At 35.8% G+C, this 18100-nt stretch overlaps 1 protein-coding gene across 1 annotated transcript in view; it reads right to left on the bottom strand.

Moving 5' to 3' along the window:
• ADAMTS3 (ADAM metallopeptidase with thrombospondin type 1 motif 3) overlaps positions 1–18100 on the bottom strand; it is a 284019-nt gene that overhangs the window by 212400 nt on the left and 53519 nt on the right. The window lies entirely within an intron of this gene.

Below are 18100 nucleotides of genomic sequence, written 5' to 3'. Positions count from 1 at the left end.
GATTCATCCATGTTGTCACAAATGGCAGGATTTCCTTCTTCTCTAAAGCTGAATAAAGGTTTAGAAAGGTTTCCCTATCCATTCATACATTGACAGGCATTTAGGTTGTTTCTCTATCTTGTTGATTGTGAATAATACTGCAATGAACATGAAAGTGCAGACATCTCTCTGAGACAGTGGTTTTTCCTGTACAGTAGCCCCCCTTTATCTGCAGTGTTGCTTTCTATGGTTTCGATCACCCATGGTCAATTGCAGTCCAAAAATATTAAATGAAAAATTCCAGAAGTAACAATTCATAAGTTTTAAATTGCTTGTTGTTTTGTGTAGCATGATGAAATCTAATGCCATCTAGCTCTGTCTTTCCCGGGACATGAATCATTCCTTTGTCCAGCATGTCCTTGCTGTATATACTACCCACTTGTTAATCATCAACATCATCTGCTCCTGATAGCCAACCATATCATAGCCCAAAAATCCAGGATCACCTGAAGCAGATGTTCTTCCTTCTGAGGTATAGTCAGAAACGGAATCATAACCTAACACTACATCTCGATGGCTACGGCATTCACCTCACTTCATTTCATCACATAGGCATTTTATTATCTCACATCCTCACATGCACATTTTATTATTAGTTATTTGTATTAATTTCTTATTGTGCCTATTTTATAAACTTAATCATAGGCATGTATGTGCAGGAAAAAATATAGTATATATAGGGTTCATTACTTTCTAAGGTTTCAGACATCCACTGAGGGTCTTGGAACATATTTCCCACAGATAAGGAAGTTGCTATATATATACCCAAAAGTAGATCACTGGAATATATGTAGTTTTATTTTTAATTTTTTGAGGAGCCTCCACACTGTTTTTCGTAAGTGCTGCACCATTTACACTACCATCAGTAGTGTACAGACATTCCCTTTTCTCCATATCTCACCAACACTTATCTTTCATTTTTCTCCTAGTAGCCATTTCAACAGGTGTGATGCGATAGCTCAATGTGAATTTGATTTGCATTTCCCTGATGATTAGTGATGTGGAGCACTTTTTCATATACCTATTGGCCATTTGTTGTCGTCTGTTGAGAAATGTCTATTCAGATCTTTGCCCATTTTTCAGATTGTTTTGATGCTATTGAGTTGTTGAGTTCTTCGTGTATTTTGCATATTAACCCTTTATAGGATATATTGTCTGCAAATATTTTCTCCCATTCTGTAGGTTGTCTCTTCACTTTGTCATTTGTTTCTATGCAAATGATTTTCACTTTGATGTAAATTCATTTGTCTATTTTTGCTTTTGTTGCCTGTGCCTTTGTGATCATATCAAAAAATTTATTGCCCAGACTAATGTCGTGAAGCTTTTTTCCTATGTTTTCTTCTACTACTTTGGCAATTGCAGGTCTTAGAGTTAAGCTTTTAATACATTTGAATGGAATTTTGCATGCAGTGTAAGATAAGGATCATGTTTCATTATTCTGCGTGTGCATATCTGGTTTTTCCAGCACCATTTATTGGAGAGATTGTCTTTTCCATATTATGTATGCTCGGCACGTTGTTAAAGACCAGTTGACTGAGTATGCATGAGTTTATCTCTATGCTCTTTTTTCTGTTCCATTGGTTTTCATGCCAGTACCATACTTTTTAATTAGTGTAGCTTTGTAATAAAATTTTAACTTACGCAGCCTGATACCTCTAGCTTTATTCTTCTTGCTAAGTTTCTTTGGCTACTCAGGGTCTTTTGTGGTTTCACAGGAATTATAGGATTGTTTTTCTATATCTGTAACTACTTCCATGAAGATTTTGATAGAGATGCACTGAATCTGTATATAACTTTTGTTAGTAACATTTTAAAAATATTAATTCTTCCAATGAATGAACGTGAGATTTTTTCCATTTATTTGTCTTTAATTTCCCTTATCAATGCTTTATAGTTTTTAGTGTACAAGTCTTCCACTTCTTTGGTTAAGTTTATTCCTAAGTATGTTATTCTTTTTGTTGACATTACGAATGAGATTGTTTTCTTAATTTTCTTTTTGGACAATTTGTGGTTTGTAAATAGAAGCACAACTGATTTTGTTCTGTTGATTTTTTATTATGCAACCTTACTGAATTCATTTGTTAGTTCTAACAGAATTTTGTTGTTGTTCATTCTTTAGGGTTTCCTGGGTATATGATCATGTTATCTGCAAACAAAGACAATTTTTCTTTTTGTTTTTTTCTTTCCTAAATGCTCTAGCTAAAACTTCTGATACTATGTTGAGAAGTGACCAGAGTAGGCATCTTTGTATTGTTCAGTATCTCAGAAGAAAAGTTTTCAGTTTTTCCTCATTTATTATCATAAGAGATATGGGTTTTTCATATATAGACTTCACTATGTTGAAGTAAGATCCTTCTATCACTATTTTGTTGAGAGTTTTTATCATGAATGGGTATTGAACTTTGTCAATTGCTTGTCCTGCATCTATGAAAACGATGTTATTTTTGTCTTTCACTCTGTTAATTGTGTATGTAGACCCATCCTTGCATAATAGAAAAATTCCACTTTGTCATGGTGTTGGATCCTTTTATCATGCTGTTGATTAGGTTTACTGGTATTTCCTTGAGGATATTTGCATCCATGTTCATCAGGGAAATTAGCCTATAGTTTTCTTTTCTTTACTATTTTTGCCTGGTTTTAGTAGCAGGGAGATGCTGGCCTCATCAAATGAGTTGGAAAATGTTCCCTTTTCTTCGATTTTCTGGAACAGTCTGAGAAAGATTCATATTAATTTCTCTTTTAATAAAATTCACCTATGAAGCCATCAGGTTATGAACTTTTCATTGTTGGGAGATTTTTCATTACTAATTCAATCATCTCTTTATTTGTTATTGTCCTTTTCAGGTTTTCTATTTCCTCCTGACACAATTTTGGTAGTTTGAAAGTTTCTCAAAATTGATCCATTTCTTTTATGTAATCTAGTTTTTCAGGATATAATTGTTTATAATAGTGCTTATGATTTTTATTTCAGAAAAAAATTGTTTTAATGTCTCCTCTTATATTTCTGATATTAAATATTTGAATCTTCTTTCTCTTTTTCTTAGACTAAGGGTTTTTTAAAACTTTTATTTATCTTTCGAAAAACAACTTTTAGCTTTGCTGATTTTTTTCTGTTTTTTTAATTCTCTATTTGATTTATTTCTTTTCTAATTTTTATTGTGTCCTTATTTATGCTAACACTAGGCTTAGCTTATTCTTGTTTTTCTAGTTCACTGAGGTGCAAAGTTTTTTTTTTTCAATATAGGCATTTACAGCTACAAAGATTCCTCTTATTAATGCTTTTGCTGAATCCCATGGGCTTTGATATGTTGTTTTAATTTTCCTTTGTTTTGAGATACACTTTACATTCCCTTTTAATTTTCAGTGCAGAGCTTAGTTTCCATATATTTGTGAATTTTTTACTTTTTTGCTGTTACTAATTTCAACTTTTATTGCATTGTGCTCAGAAAAAGTGATTTTTATTTTGGAATGATTTTTATTTTATTAAATTTGTTAAGATTTGTTTTGTGATCTAATATGTGATCTAACCTGGAGAATGTTCTGTATGTACTGAAAAGTTCTGTTGCGTGAAAAGTTCTGTATACATCAGATAGGACCCTTTTGCTCTCCAGTGTTGTTCAAGTCAGCTGTTTATGGTTGATATTCATATTTGAATGTTCCACCTATTCTTGTAAATATGGTACTGAAGTCCCCAAGGGTTATTATATTGCTGTCAATTTCTGCCTTCAGATCTATCAATATTTACTTTAGATAAAATATTATCTAAATATTTCGATGCTGTGATATTTGGTGTGTTTATACTTATAACTGTTAAAACTTACTGTTGAATTAACCCTTTTATCAATGTATAATGACCTTCTTTTCCTCTAGATAAAGTTTTAGACTTAATGACTATTTTGCCAAATATAAATATAGCCACCACTTTCTTTTGTTTATTTGCATGAAATATCTTTTTACATCCCTTCACTTTTAGCCTATGTGTCTTTAATTCTAAAGTGAACCTCTTATAGACAACATATCACTGAATTTGTTTTTTGTCCATTCAGCCATTCTATCCTATGACTTTTGTTTGGTGGTGAGTTTAATCCGTTTATATTTAAAGAAATTATTTTTAAGTGAAGACATACTGTCACCATTTTGTTAGTTGTTTTCTGTTTATCTTATAGTGGTTTTGTCTGCCTCATCCTCTTTTGTTATCTTCCTTTGTTATTCTATTTTTGTAGTGATTTGCTTTGATTTATTTTCTTTATCTTTTGTGTGCCTAGTACAGGCTTTTTCTTTGTGGTTAGCTCATGGCTTGCACAAAATATCTGATAGTTTTAACCTTCTATTTTAAGTTGATAACAACTTAACTCTAATCTCATACAAAAACACTATACTTTTACTCCTCATACATACACTTTGTGTTCTTGTAGAAAGAGCATGCTTCTTATCATACTGTGTAACCACTAACACATTTTTATCTATTAAAGTATGTGTTAATATGAAAAGTAATTTATGCACCACTTTGATGATGTTATATTAATTTGTACATGTCCATATATTTGGCTGTACCTGATATATTTATGCTTTCATATGCTTTTTGTTGTTGTTTAGCATATTTTCATTTCAATACAAAAAGTCCCTTAAGCATTTCTTGTAAAGCAAGTCTAGTGGTGACAAACTCTCTCAGTTTTTGTTTATCTAGGAAAGTCACTATTTCTCCTTCATTTTTAAAAATAATTTTATGAAGTATAATATTATTGTGGAGTTTTTTTCTTTCAGAACTTTTAATATATCATCCAAATCACTCCTGGACCGCTAAAAAAAAATACACTGTCAGTCTTATAGAGGTCACCTTGTATGTGATGAGTTGCTTTTCTCTTGCTGCTTTCAAACTTCTATCTTTGTCTTTGACATTTGACAATTTGATTACAATGTGCCTCAGTATAGTCTTCTTTGGGTTTATCATGTTTGGAGACTTTATAGCTTTCATGAACTAGAATGTCAATTTCCCTCTCAAGATTTGGGAAGCTTTCAGATATTAATTCTTTAAATAAGCTTTCTTCTCCTTTATCTGTCTCTTCTCCTTCTTGAACTCTCAAAATCCATATTTTAGTTTTCTTGATGATGCAACATGAGTCTCATAAGCTTTATTCATTCCTTTTTATTCTTTGTCCTTCTTTGACTGGGAAACTTCAAACCACGGGTCCTCACATTTTTAGATATTTTTCTGATTGATTGAATCTGTTGCTGACACTCTCTATTGCTTTTTTCATTCCATTAATTGTATTCTTCAGCTCCAGAATTTCTGTTTGGTTCTACTTTTATGATTTCTATGCCTTTGTTGAACTTCTTGTTTTGTTCTTGTATTGTTTTCTGATTTTGTTGAGTTTTCTATCTGTGTTCTCTTTTAGCTCCCTTAATTTCCTTAAAAGAATTATTTTGAACTCTTAGCCATTTCATAGACTTCCATTTCTTTACAGTCAGATACTGGAAAATTATCATGTTGCTTTGGTGATGTCATGTTTAGTTGATGTTTTGTGTTTCCTGTAGCCTTGCATTGACATCTGCACATTTGAGGGAGCAGTCACCTCTTCCAGACTTTATGAACTGGCTTCAGAAAGATATTTACCTAAGGTAGGGTGTGACAGTGACAACTGGGTAGGGTGTGACAGCTCTGGCTGTTTGGGGGTGCTTAGTAGTAATTCTGGCTTCAGGCAGATGCAACAATGAAATCTCCAGAGTTATATCAGCTAGGTCAGCATCAGCAGAGACTATGAGGATCTTCAGCAGCCAAGGTTACAGATATACCTGGCAGCACAAGGACTCTTGGTGTCCTTAATGGAAAAGGTTGCTGGGGTCCTCTAGTTCTCCTTTTCTCTCATGGGGGAAGTCATGACCAAGGGAATCCCTTTTAGCAACAGGTCTGACATGTGGGCACACACACCCAGTGGCAGCAATGTCTGGGTCTGGGGCACAGGTGCCCTTACCATAATGACGGTATGAGTGTCTAAGGCCTGTGTGTGCTAAGCAGCTGCAAAGACAAGAGTCCAAGGCTTGTGGGTGTGTAGAACAACCGCAGCACTTGGAACCATGGAATGGGCACACTAACTGCAGTAGTGACACCGGTATCTAAGGCATGGAAGTGTGTGGAATAGTCCCAGGGTCTGTGGGGTCTATAGAGTCATTGTAGGGAACTGGTAGCTCTGGCTGGAAAAGAGGGAAATGGCAGGCACAGCAGCAGATCAGCAGGATGGGGAAGAAGGTGCAGCTGTGGTATCTCTGCTCTCAGATGGGGTGGGGCTCAATCAATTATTTATTACTTAAACTGAAAAGCCAGGTTTACATTATTAATAAGCTTACATTTTATATACTACTAGCTATGTGTTTGGAAGGAATGCAGGTGACACTGACTACCTTTTTACAAAGAAAAAAAAGAGAAATTATTTGTCAAACTCCTTTAAAACATTGTTTTGTAGAAATACACAGGTAAGGCTACAAAGTTTAACTCAACAATAACAGTTGCAACAAAATACCTAGAAAAATCATCAAATCATGACCTGCCTCTTTCAGTTATTTTTTAATAACCTGCAGCAAAAAAGGCAACTTTCTCACAGTAACCTATATATATTAAATGTGCTGTCAACCCAGATCTTTAGAACATTACAAACAATTTTGGAAAAGGACACTTTTTGGAATATATATTTAAGCCTGGTTAAAAGATAGAACCATAATACAAACCTACTATACAGCAAGGACTTTGCACAGAGGCACATTAACACACTATTTCCTAACTCAATACAGCACCATTTCTGGTCTACATCTTTCCATGTAAGCAATCTTGTCAACTACAAATGTACTATGCACCCATTATGTGCCAGTCACTACAAAGTGTTAGATATCAAAAATGACTATAATGGGAAAATTTTTATTTTTTCCATTTAATCTTTTGAAATGAGTTGTAAATCTGTAAGGAAAATTATTAGACTTTTCTCAATTGTAGCTCCTGCAAACATGGCATAAGAATGGTGCTTACTTAATCTTACAGAGGAAATATTCAATCTACAGAGTTGGCAAAATAAGCAGATAAAATCTGGAATGATTAACACGTCATCACAGCAGTAGTTCTTGTGTGGTTTTCTAGTCATGCCTTCAAATGTAATAAATTAAGTGTTCTTACTTTGGGCTTTCTCTTGCTGAAAGCAGTATTGTTCACTCAAGTCAAGTGTTCATTTTAGAGATGTTTTACCAGTGTAAAATAACTCCATCTTGTGGATTATCCTGACCATGGCATTCAGATCTCACCTTTCTTCTTTAATTTTTTAAAGGTAAGACTAGCATCAGCCTGATCCTTTCTAACCTCTGTAATCTGTCTTGTTTCCTATTGGATATTAATCTTCACAAGCATCCCGCTATATGGCATAGGTATATAAAAGTGTCTGCCACTCCTAGTATCATCACTCCTACCACCACTGTGGAGCTTAGATTTTCCAGCCCACCAGGACCAATACAGCTTAGTGTCAGAGGCCATCGATTATACTGTCCCTATTCATTTTAATTCCATTGAAATATCTAAGAGGGAAGATATTAAACATATTAAGGAAGGCTCTTTGAACAGCTGGGATATAAGAAAGTGGTAATCCAATGGCCTCCTCACTTTACATGGACGTTTGTCCTTTTGTACACCTGTCTCCTGTTTGGTTTCTGATGATGATAATTATAATTCTGTATATTTCAACTCAAATACACTTAAAACTGACTTATAAAAATAAACATTCAGCCGCACATCAAGAAAAGTCTTCCATTTTGATATCATATTTTTGAAGTTCAAAATTTAAAGGAACTTCTTCTCTCTCACCCACTTTGCACAACAACAATTCTAACATCCAATATTTCTTCCAAGTGTCATTCCAGGTCCCCCCTTTGGCAGCTGCCAGAGGCTTTAATCTAAAGCACACTCTGCTTGTGTAAAGGGAAGTTATCAGATGTTTAATATATCCACTAATTAATAGAAGATTTTTTTCCTATATAATCCACAAATTTATGATGGAAGGAAGGATAAAGCCGTTGGAAGTATTTTATCTTAAGAACAAATGCAAATGTACTTTATCACTTAAGGTTACAGAAATCCCTACTCTGGAAATGCATAAACAGATACTACCACAAAATCCAGAATATATTTTATATCATGATTAAAAATGCAGGATAAGCAAGGCCTCAGTATGCAGTAGAATTAGCACATTATTTTCTATTGTAATATGTCACTACCTCTGTTCTACAGAATGTTAACTATAAACATACTCTTTTGGAGAACTTGTAAATCATTTTCCTATCTATTGCTTACTTTTTTATGGAAATGGTATAACTGAAGAGACATCAAAGAGAGTCTTTTAGTATATATTATGGTAAATATGAAAAATATTTTATCAAAACATAGCCCATAAAATTATTAACCCAGAAGAATATCATAAAATATTAGCTCAGTTTTTTAAGGAAAGTATATTTTTATACTCTAAATATATTGTAAGATTTACAGATATTCAAAGGTCTGCAACTAAAGCCCTAATATTTAAAATATAACAAAGCTGCCTCCAAAAAAAATCTCAACTTTTCTTGTTATAGATTAATGATTATCATCAGAAAAAAAGTCTGTTTACATTAACATAAAAACTGACCAGCCTAATTTTAACTTCATCCAAAAGTTTGTCTCAATAATTTGAACAAATTAAAAATTAAAAACTTATTTCTGAAGTCACACCACTAAAGATAAGTCAGTTATTTGTGCCTCAAGGACCTTTTCTCAGCTCAGTTAAAAGATAAAAAGATTTCTTTTTCATGCTTGAGGCTTTCAAAGGCTATGGCAATTCGTAAAATGTCAATATCCACTGAAATTTGGCCCTTAGCTCTCTAAATTCTCTCTTTGTACATGCAGATGCTTCTGCAGATAATTGTGACTACTCTCAGGCATAAATAAAAAGACCAGTATATAACTAAGTGTTTTCCGTATAACATATTAAGTAAAATGTGTCCTTTGTCTTAGAGAGCTAACACTATATATTGAGGCTGGCAATATTTCTGATTTTGCTCAAAAGTAAGCACTCTACGATTTCTGCACCCCATTCTGGTCTAACAACTCCTTATAACTTTTTAAGCCATCTATAGTGCTTTTAGGAATTGAAATCAGATTTCCCAGCATCCCTGCTGTTGTATCAATGACAGCACAAGCTCCACTCACAGTAATGAAAAAAAAAAAAGACATCAGAACTCAAACCATCTTATGTTGACAGAAATAGAAGTCATAAAAAGAGTTTTACTAGAAAATCCTGTAAAAAAAGGAATTTGTTTTCAGAAGAAAAAGTACATGAATGAGAATACAACTTTCAAGGGAATAAAGAATGAAACTACACTTTGGGCATACCTACTAAACCACATTCATCAGAGGATATTAATGTATTCCAAACAAAAGCAAGAAAAACAGAACATTCTACCTCACCCTGAAATATTCAATATTCCCTCTCTCTCTCTCACTCTCTCTCTCTTTCTCACACACACACACACACACATGCACACGCACGTTTATTAATATATGAGATGTGTCTAGAACTAAAATATTCTTGGAGCATCTAGGATTCACGTCCAAAGTTTCTTTTCTCTTTAACTTCCCCATAAAGCTGTCTCATATTTTCAGTAATAACAGAAATCTTGGCCACATTGGTAAGAGTGGTTCAGAAGTAAATAATCTGAATGTTCATTGTTCCAATACTTCAAGTCCATGCCTTTGAACTGATTACACATAATTCTTCCATCTCTGACACTATTTATAAACTAATATAAAATCACCTATAACAGGGTTGTCAAGATTATGGTCCACAGACCGCTTGCATCATAATCATATCTAATATTTGATAAAACTAGAATCTTGAGCCCCACAAGACCTACCAAATTCAAATCTCTAAAAGTCAGCCCAGAAATGTGTATTTAAGCAAGCACCCCATGTGAGACTCATGCCAAAGGAAGTTTGAGAATCACAGATCTGGAATCTGAAAGGTCTGTAAACAAATTCAGAAGACATCTTCCATTGTTTTGTCTACAGTCTGTGAAATGCAATAAGAAATTTCTTCCAATTATTAAAGTATAATAAGAATCTATGTTTAGAAATCTATTCACAAAAGTAAGCGCAAGCTTTAGATATTTGTTAACAGCACTGTACGTGTTTTTAATTATAGTAAATCAAGTCCTGGATCAGAAGCTAAACAGTACACCAGAAGGAAAAGCTTATTTCAGCAGGATAATATCCTCCTACAGGTGGACAAGATTATTTATACAAGTCAATATAAATTCCACTAAAAAATGATCTGAGAACATACCTCTTAGTCTAAAAAGTGGTAAACTACATTTATTAACAACCAAAAATCAACTTCCTATATTACACTGACCTATGTACTTGCCATATGTTGCACTCTATAACAATGTATCTTCGGGGACTCAGGTATTTCTTTAAATTTTTCCATTTTTGATAATTTCAACTTTATTTTAGATTCGGGAGTACATTTGCAGGTTTGTTACTTTGGTATATTGCATGATGCTGAGGTTTGAGGTACAATTGATCCCGTCACCCAGATACTGAGCACAGTACCCAATGGTTTTTCAACTTTTGCCATCCTTCCTAGCTCCCCACTGTAGTGGTCCCTCGGTGTCCATCATTCCCATCTTTATGTCCGTGAGTACCTATTGTTGAGGTAACCCTTATAAGTAAGAACATGAGGTATTTGGTTTTCTGTTCCTGTGTTAATTTGTTTAGAACAATGGCCTCCAGCTGCATCTATATTCCTGCAAAGGATATGATTTCATTCCTTTTTATTGCTGCAAAGTATTCAATGGTGTATAGGTACCACATTTTCTTTATCCAGTCCACCACTGATGAACACTTAGATTGATTCCATGTCTTTGCTATTGTGAACAGTGCTGTAATGAACATACAAGTATATGTGTCTTCTTGGTAGAATGATTTATTTTCTTTTGGATATATACCCAGTAATGAAACTGCTGGGTTGAATGGTAGTTTAAAGTTCTTTGAGATATTTCCAAACTGATTTCCATAGTGGCTGGACAAATTTGCATTCCCACTAATAGTGTATAAGCATTCCATTTTCTCTGCAGCCTTGACAGCATCGGTTATTTTTTGACTTTTTAATAATAACCATTCTGACTGGTGTGAGATGGTATTTCCTTGTGGTTTTGATTTGCATCTCTCTGATGATTAGTGAAATTGAGCATTTTTTCACGTTTGTTGGCATGTACATCTCTTTGGAGAAGTGTCTGTTCATGTTCTTTGCCCATTTTTAAATGGAGTTACTTGCTTTTTGCTTGTTCAGTTAAGTTCCCTATAGATTCTGGATATGAAATCTTTGTCAGATGCATAGTTTGCAAATACTTTTCCCATTCTGTAGGTTGTCTATTTAATCTGTTGATAGCTTATTTTGCTGTACAGAAAAGCTCTTTAGTTTAATTATGTTCTCCTTGTCAATTTTTGTTTTTGTTGCAATTGCTTTTGAAGACAGTCATAAATTATTTTCCAAAGCTGGTATCAATTATGGTATTTCCCAGGTTTTCTTCAAGTATTCTTGTATTTTGAGGTATTACATTTAAATCTTTAATCCATCTTGAGTTAATTTTTATATAAAATGAACGGTAGGAGTAGTTTTGTTCTTCTGCAAATGGCTAGCCAGCTATCCCAGCACCATTTATTAAATAGGGAGTCATTTCCCTATTGCTTACTTTTGTTAAGTTTTTTAAAGATCAGATGGCTGTAGGCATGTGGCTTTATTTCTGAGTTCTCTATTTTGTTCCATTGGTCTATTTGTCTGTTTTGTACATGTACCATGCTGTTTTAGTTACTGTAGCCTTATTGTATAGTTTGAGGTCAGGTAATGTGATGCCTCTGGCTTAGTTCTTTTTGCTTAGGATTGCTTTGACTATTTGAGCCTTTTTTTGGTTCCATATGAATTTTAAAATAGTTTTTTCAAATTCTGTGAAAAATGACATTGGTAGCTTGAGAGGACTTGCAATGTGTCTGTAAATTGCTTTGGACAGTATGGCCATTTTAATAATATTAATTCTTCCAATCCATGAGCATGAATTTTTTTTTCAATTTATTTGTGTCATCTATAATTTCTTTCAGCAGTATTTGATTGTTGTCCTTGTAGAGATCTTTCACCTCTTTGGTTACATGTATTCCTAGGTATTTTATGTATATTTATTGAAGCTATTTTAAATGGGATTGTGTTCTTGATTTGGCTCGCAGCTTAAACATTATTGATATATAGAAATGCTACTAATTTTTATACATTGATTTTGTATCCTGAAACTTCACTGAAATCATTTATCAGTTCCAGCAGCCTTTTGACAGAGTCTTTAGGGTTTTTTTAGGTCTAGAATCATATCATGAGCAAAGAGAGATAATTTGACGCCTTCTCCTATTTGGATATCTTATTTCTTTCTCCTGCCTGATTTATCTGATAAGGACTCCCAGTATTATGTTGAATAAGAGTGGTGAGAGTTAGCTTCCTTTTCCTGTTCTCAAGGGGAATGCTTCCAGTTTTTGACTGCTTAGTATCGTGTCTCCTATGGGTTGGTCATAGATAGTTATTAAAGTTTTGAAGTATATTTCTTCAATGCTTAATTTCCTGAGGGTACTTTATCATACAGGGATGTTATTAATTTTATCAACAGCTATTTCCACGTCTATTGAGATGATCATATGATTTTGTTTTTAATTCTGTTTATATGGTGAATCACCTTTTTTGATTTGGGTTTGTTGAACAAACCTCACATCCCAGAAATGAAGCCTACTTGATCATGGTGCATTCACTTTTTGATGTGCTGCTGGATTTAGTTTGCTAGTATTTCCTTTTCAAGATTTTTGCATCTGTGTTTATTAGGGATACTGGCCTATAGTTTTGTTTCTTTGTTATGTCTTTGCCAGGTTTTGGTATCAGGGTAATGCTGGCTTTATAGAACGAGTTAGGGAGGAGTTCCTCCTCCTCAATTTTTTGTAGTAGTTACAGTAGGATTAGTGCCAGGTCTTTTTTGTACATCTGGTAGAATTTGGCTGTGAATCCATCTGGTCTGGGGCTTCTTTTTGGTGGTAAGTTTTTTATTGCTGATTGAATATTGGAACTTGATACCAGTCTGTTCAAGGTTTCAATTTCTTCTTGATTCAATCTTGGAAGGTTGCGTTTTTCCAGGAATTTATTCATTTCCTCTAGATTTTTCTAGTTTGTGTGTACATAGGTGTTCATAATAGTCTCTGAGAATCGTTTGTATTCCTGTGGAATCAGTTGTAGTCACCTTTGCCATTTCTTACTGTGCTTATTTGGACTTTCTCTCTTGTTTTCACAGTTAATCTAGAGAGCAATCTATCAATCTTGTTTATTCTTTCAAAATGCCTACTTCTGATTGCTTTGATTCTTTGTACAGATATTTGGGTCTCAATTTCATTCAGTTATTTTCTGACTTAAGCGATTTCTCCTGCTAGCTTTGGGATTAGTTTGTTCTTATTTTTCTAGTTCCCGTAAGTTCAATGTTAGATCATTAATTTGAGATCTTGCTAACTTTTTCTTATTATTATTACACTCTAAGTTCTGGGGTATGTGTGCAGAACATGCAGTTTTGTTATATAGGTATACACATGCCATTGAGGTTTGCTGCACCCGTCAACCCATCACCTACGTTAGGTACTTCTTCCAGTGTTATCCCTCCCCTAGTCCGCCACCCGCCAACAGGCTCTGGTGTGTGATGTACCCCTCGGTAAGTGTTTAGCACTATAAACTTTCCTCTTAATACTACTTATGCTGTATCCCAGATATTTTTGGTATGTTGTGTCTCTATTTTCATTTATTTGAAAGTTTTTTTTTTGTTTGTTTCTTTTGTTTTTGTTTTCTTGATGGGGTCTCACTCTGTCGCCCAGGTGAGAGTGCAGTGTTGCAATCTCAGCTCACTGCAACCTCTGCCTCCCAGGTTCAAGTGATTCTCTGCCTCAGCCTCCTGAGTAGCTGGGATTACAGGTGCCCGCCACCACGCCTGGCTAATTTTTTGTATTTTTCGTAGAGACAGGGTTTCACCATCTTGGCCAGGCTGGTCTTGAACTCTTGACCTTGTGATCCACCCACCTCAGCCTCCCAAAGTGCTGGGATTACAGCCATAAGACACCACTCCCAGCCTTGACAGTATTTTTTTATTTCTGCCTTAATTTTATTGTTTACACAAAATTCATTCAAAAGCAAGTTGTTTAATTTCCATGTAACTTTGTGGTTTTGAGAGATTTTCTTGGTAATGATTTCTATTTTTATTCCACTGTAGTCTGAGATTATAGTTGGTATGACTTCAGTGTTTTTATTTTATTAAGACTGCTTTATGGCCAAGCATGTGGTCCATCTTGGAGTATTTTCCATGTGCAGTTGAGAATATATATTCTGTGGTTGATGGGTAAAGTATTCAGTAGATGTCTATTAGCTCTGATTGGTCAAGTGTTGAATTTAAGTCCAGAATTTCTTTGTTAGCTTTCTGCCTCAATGAGCTTTCTAAGGCTGTCAGTCAGGTGTTGAAATCCCTCAGTATTATTGTGTGACTGTCTACATTTTCTAATAGGTCTAGAAGTACTTTATGAATACAGGTCCTCCAATGTTGGATGCGTATATATTTAAGACAGTTAAGTCTTCTTGTTGAATTTAACCCTTTATCCTTATGTAATATCCTTCTTTGTCCTTTTTTACTGTTGTTGGTTTAATGTCTGTTTCATCTAATATAAGAATACTTACCCCTGCTCTTTTTTGTGTTCTTTGTGCATAATACATTTTTCTCCAACCCTTTACTTTGATATTATGGATGTCATTATGTGTGAGATAGGTCTCTTGAAGACAGCAGACGGATGGGTCTTGCTTTTTTATCCAAGTTGCCACTCTGCCATTTAAGTGGGATGTTTGGAACGTTTACATTCTAATATTGATATGTGAGGTTTTGATCCTATCATGAAGTTGTTGACTGGTTGCTTTGTAGTTTCTACTGTTTGGTTGCTTTATTGGGTCTGTGGGCTATGTACATAAGTGTCTTTTTATGGTAGCAGGTATTGTTTTTTCATTTTCAAGATTTATTGTGAAGTTGGTCTAGTGGTAACAAATTCCCTTGGTACTTGCTTTTCTGAAAAAAATATTTTATTTCTCCTTCATTTATAAAGCTTAGTTTGGTGAACTATGAAATTCTCGATTGGACTTCCTTGTCTTTAAGAATGCTGAAAATAGGCCCCAATCTCTTCTGGCTCGTAAAGTTTCTGCTGAGACCACTGTTAGCCTGATAGAGTTCCTTTTGTACATGATCTGACATTTTACTCTGGTTACATTTAATTTTTTTTCTTTAGCATTGGATTTGGACAGTCTGGTGACTATATGCCTTAGGGATGTTAGTTTTGTATAGTATTTCATAGGTGTTCTCTGGATTTCTTATACTTGGATATCTACCTCTCTAGCAAGGTTAGAGAAATTTTCTTAAATTTTTCATTCAAATATCTTTTACAGGTTGTTTTCTTTCTCTACCTCCCTCTCAGAAACACCAGTAATTTGTATGTTTGGATGCTTTACAATATCCCATATTTCTCAAATGTTTTGTTCATTTATTTTACTTCTTTTTCTTTATTGTTAACTCACTGGATTAGTTCAAAAACCCAGTTTTCAATCTCTGAAAGTCCTCCTTCTTCTTGGTAAAGCTACTTATAAAGTTTTCAATCATACTTTGAAATTTCTTAGGTGAGTTTTTCAATTCCAGAAGCTCTGACTGATTTCTTTTTAAGATGTTTATCTCTCCCTTCATTTCCCATATTGCTTTAGAGATTTATTTGTGTTGATTTTCAACCTTGACTTGGATCTTGTTGAGCTTCCTTGCAATCCATGTTTTATATTCTTTATCTGTCATTTGCGAGTTTCCATTTTGGTTATGGACCATTGCTGGAGAGTTAGTGAGATCCTTTGGTGGTGTCACTACATTCAGATTTTTCATGGTGTCAGAATTCTTGTGCTAGTTCCTTATCATTTGGAGATGCTGGTTATTCTAATTTTTATAGTTATTTTCATGTGGGTAGGATTTTTTCTTTTTCTCTATAATACTGTTGTTTTTTTCTTCTTTCTCTGTCTCTTTACCCTCTTCCCTAGAGTGTGTGACTGAAGAAAATGCTGGGTAAGGTCTTTTGGCTTTGACCCTATAGCACTATGCACTTCTGTTGGCAGATTTTTTACTGGGGTATGCAGTTTGACCTACAAGTCAGTAGATGGCGCTTATGGGTAAGAGCCGGCTATAGCCAATAAGGTGGGGTATATGCTTGATCCTTGTTTACTGGTAAAAGCTGGCTGTTGCCCCAGGGAATGGGCTGACTCCTGGAAAGTACAGCGATCCAAGCTCCCTCCTCAGCCCTGGGAGGAGACGGTAGAGGGGAAGGGCAAGATGGACAAGTACACCTGCATGTCCCCTGATGGCAGGTACATGCACCAGTGCTGAGAGACACTCCAGTGGGCAGCCACCAAGTACCCAGAGGTATAGGTAGGCATGAAACTGGGAAACCTCCTTGGCCCTGAGTTCTCTGCATGGAGATGGCAGGGGGCAGCCTAGACTTCTAATCCTGGAAAGTGGACACTCCAGATGGCTGCAGGTCTGCCTGGGCATGGAGCAGAGAGGACCATCCTGCACCAGGATCTCTCTGCATAGGAAGTGTGAAGCAGCTCATGCTGCTGTTCCAGGTGAGCAGGTGCTCCAAATGCTTGGACATCTGCCTGTGTGTGGAGTGGAGAGGGTGTCCCTGCACCAACATCTCTGAACAAAAAGAGTGGGCAATTCTAGCTGCTGAACCAGGCAAATGGGGGCTTCCAATGCATGGAGATCTGCCTGAGCATGAGGCAGAGAGGGCACCCCTGTACCCAGATCTCTGCATAGAAAGATGCGGTGACTCAGGCTGTTAGTCTATGCTAGCAGTTGCTCCTAATTCTTGGAGATCTGCTTATGTATAGAGCAAAGAGGGCCCGGCCCCACTGCACTACGATCTATGCACAGGAAAAGTGGGGTGGTTTAGGCTGCTGATCAAGGTGAAAGGATGCTCAAAAAGCCTGGAGATATGCCTGGCTCTGGAACAGAGAAGACCCTGCTGCACAAAAATCTCAGGGGAACAGGCTGGGGCACCCAGCAATGGCACATGCAGACCAGATCCAGGTTGTCAAGCTGGCCCTGGCTGCAGGTCTCATCATTCAGAAGAATTGTGATTGGGGAAGGGCACAATTCCAGTGCCAACTGTTGAGGCACTTTCCAAAGTTCTGGCTGTGGTGACCCCTACCCTGCTCCAAAGCAAGCAGTTCAATTGCTGGCCCAAGACTAAAATGCCTACATGTCCATCATGCCAGCTCACCACAGAATGGCTGATTTTATATGAACCAAGGTTAAAAATTGTGTGCTGTTCTCAGTCCCACATCTAGGGAAATGCTTGCAGCTCTTTCTGGTATCTTTCCCTCATAGCATCTCTAAGCCTCTCCCTAAGTTACCTCCAGGACCTGGGAGAAACAGAGTGTTCTTCCTTGACCTGGGTTGCTCAAATACCCAGTGGAAAAGTGTGTCACAGAGGGAGGTTCTCTGCTTCTCTCACGTACTGGGGCTTCACTCACTTTTATCAGTCACTCTCTGTCATGGGGCTGTTTGCCCACATTTTCCCCCACCAGGATCTGGGATGTCCTTCATGATTCCAGTGGATTCCCATTTTCCTTCCTGAATTAAAGTTCACAGAGTTGGTCTTGATGCACTATCTTGCTATTTCCAAGTGGCTGAGGCACACTAAAAGCCTCTAATCCTCCTTCTTCTAAATTTTTTCTTTGAGGGGAGAAAAGAAGACTGTAGTGTACCACTCAATATATCAACAAGAACAGTGAATGAAGGAAAAAGTGGCAGAGATTATCTAAAGGCAGTATATAAAATATGTATGTGTGAACGTGTATGTCTGCATATGTAAGTGTGTATAAATATAGTTTGAGACCACTCAGGCCTATTTTTT

Source organism: Symphalangus syndactylus, chromosome 10 (genome assembly GCF_028878055.3).
Source record: "Symphalangus syndactylus isolate Jambi chromosome 10, NHGRI_mSymSyn1-v2.1_pri, whole genome shotgun sequence".
In the NCBI taxonomy this organism is placed as follows: domain Eukaryota; kingdom Metazoa; phylum Chordata; class Mammalia; order Primates; family Hylobatidae; genus Symphalangus; species Symphalangus syndactylus.
The sequence above is the reverse complement of the archived record's forward strand: the minus strand, read 5'-3'. Positions and strand labels throughout refer to the sequence as shown.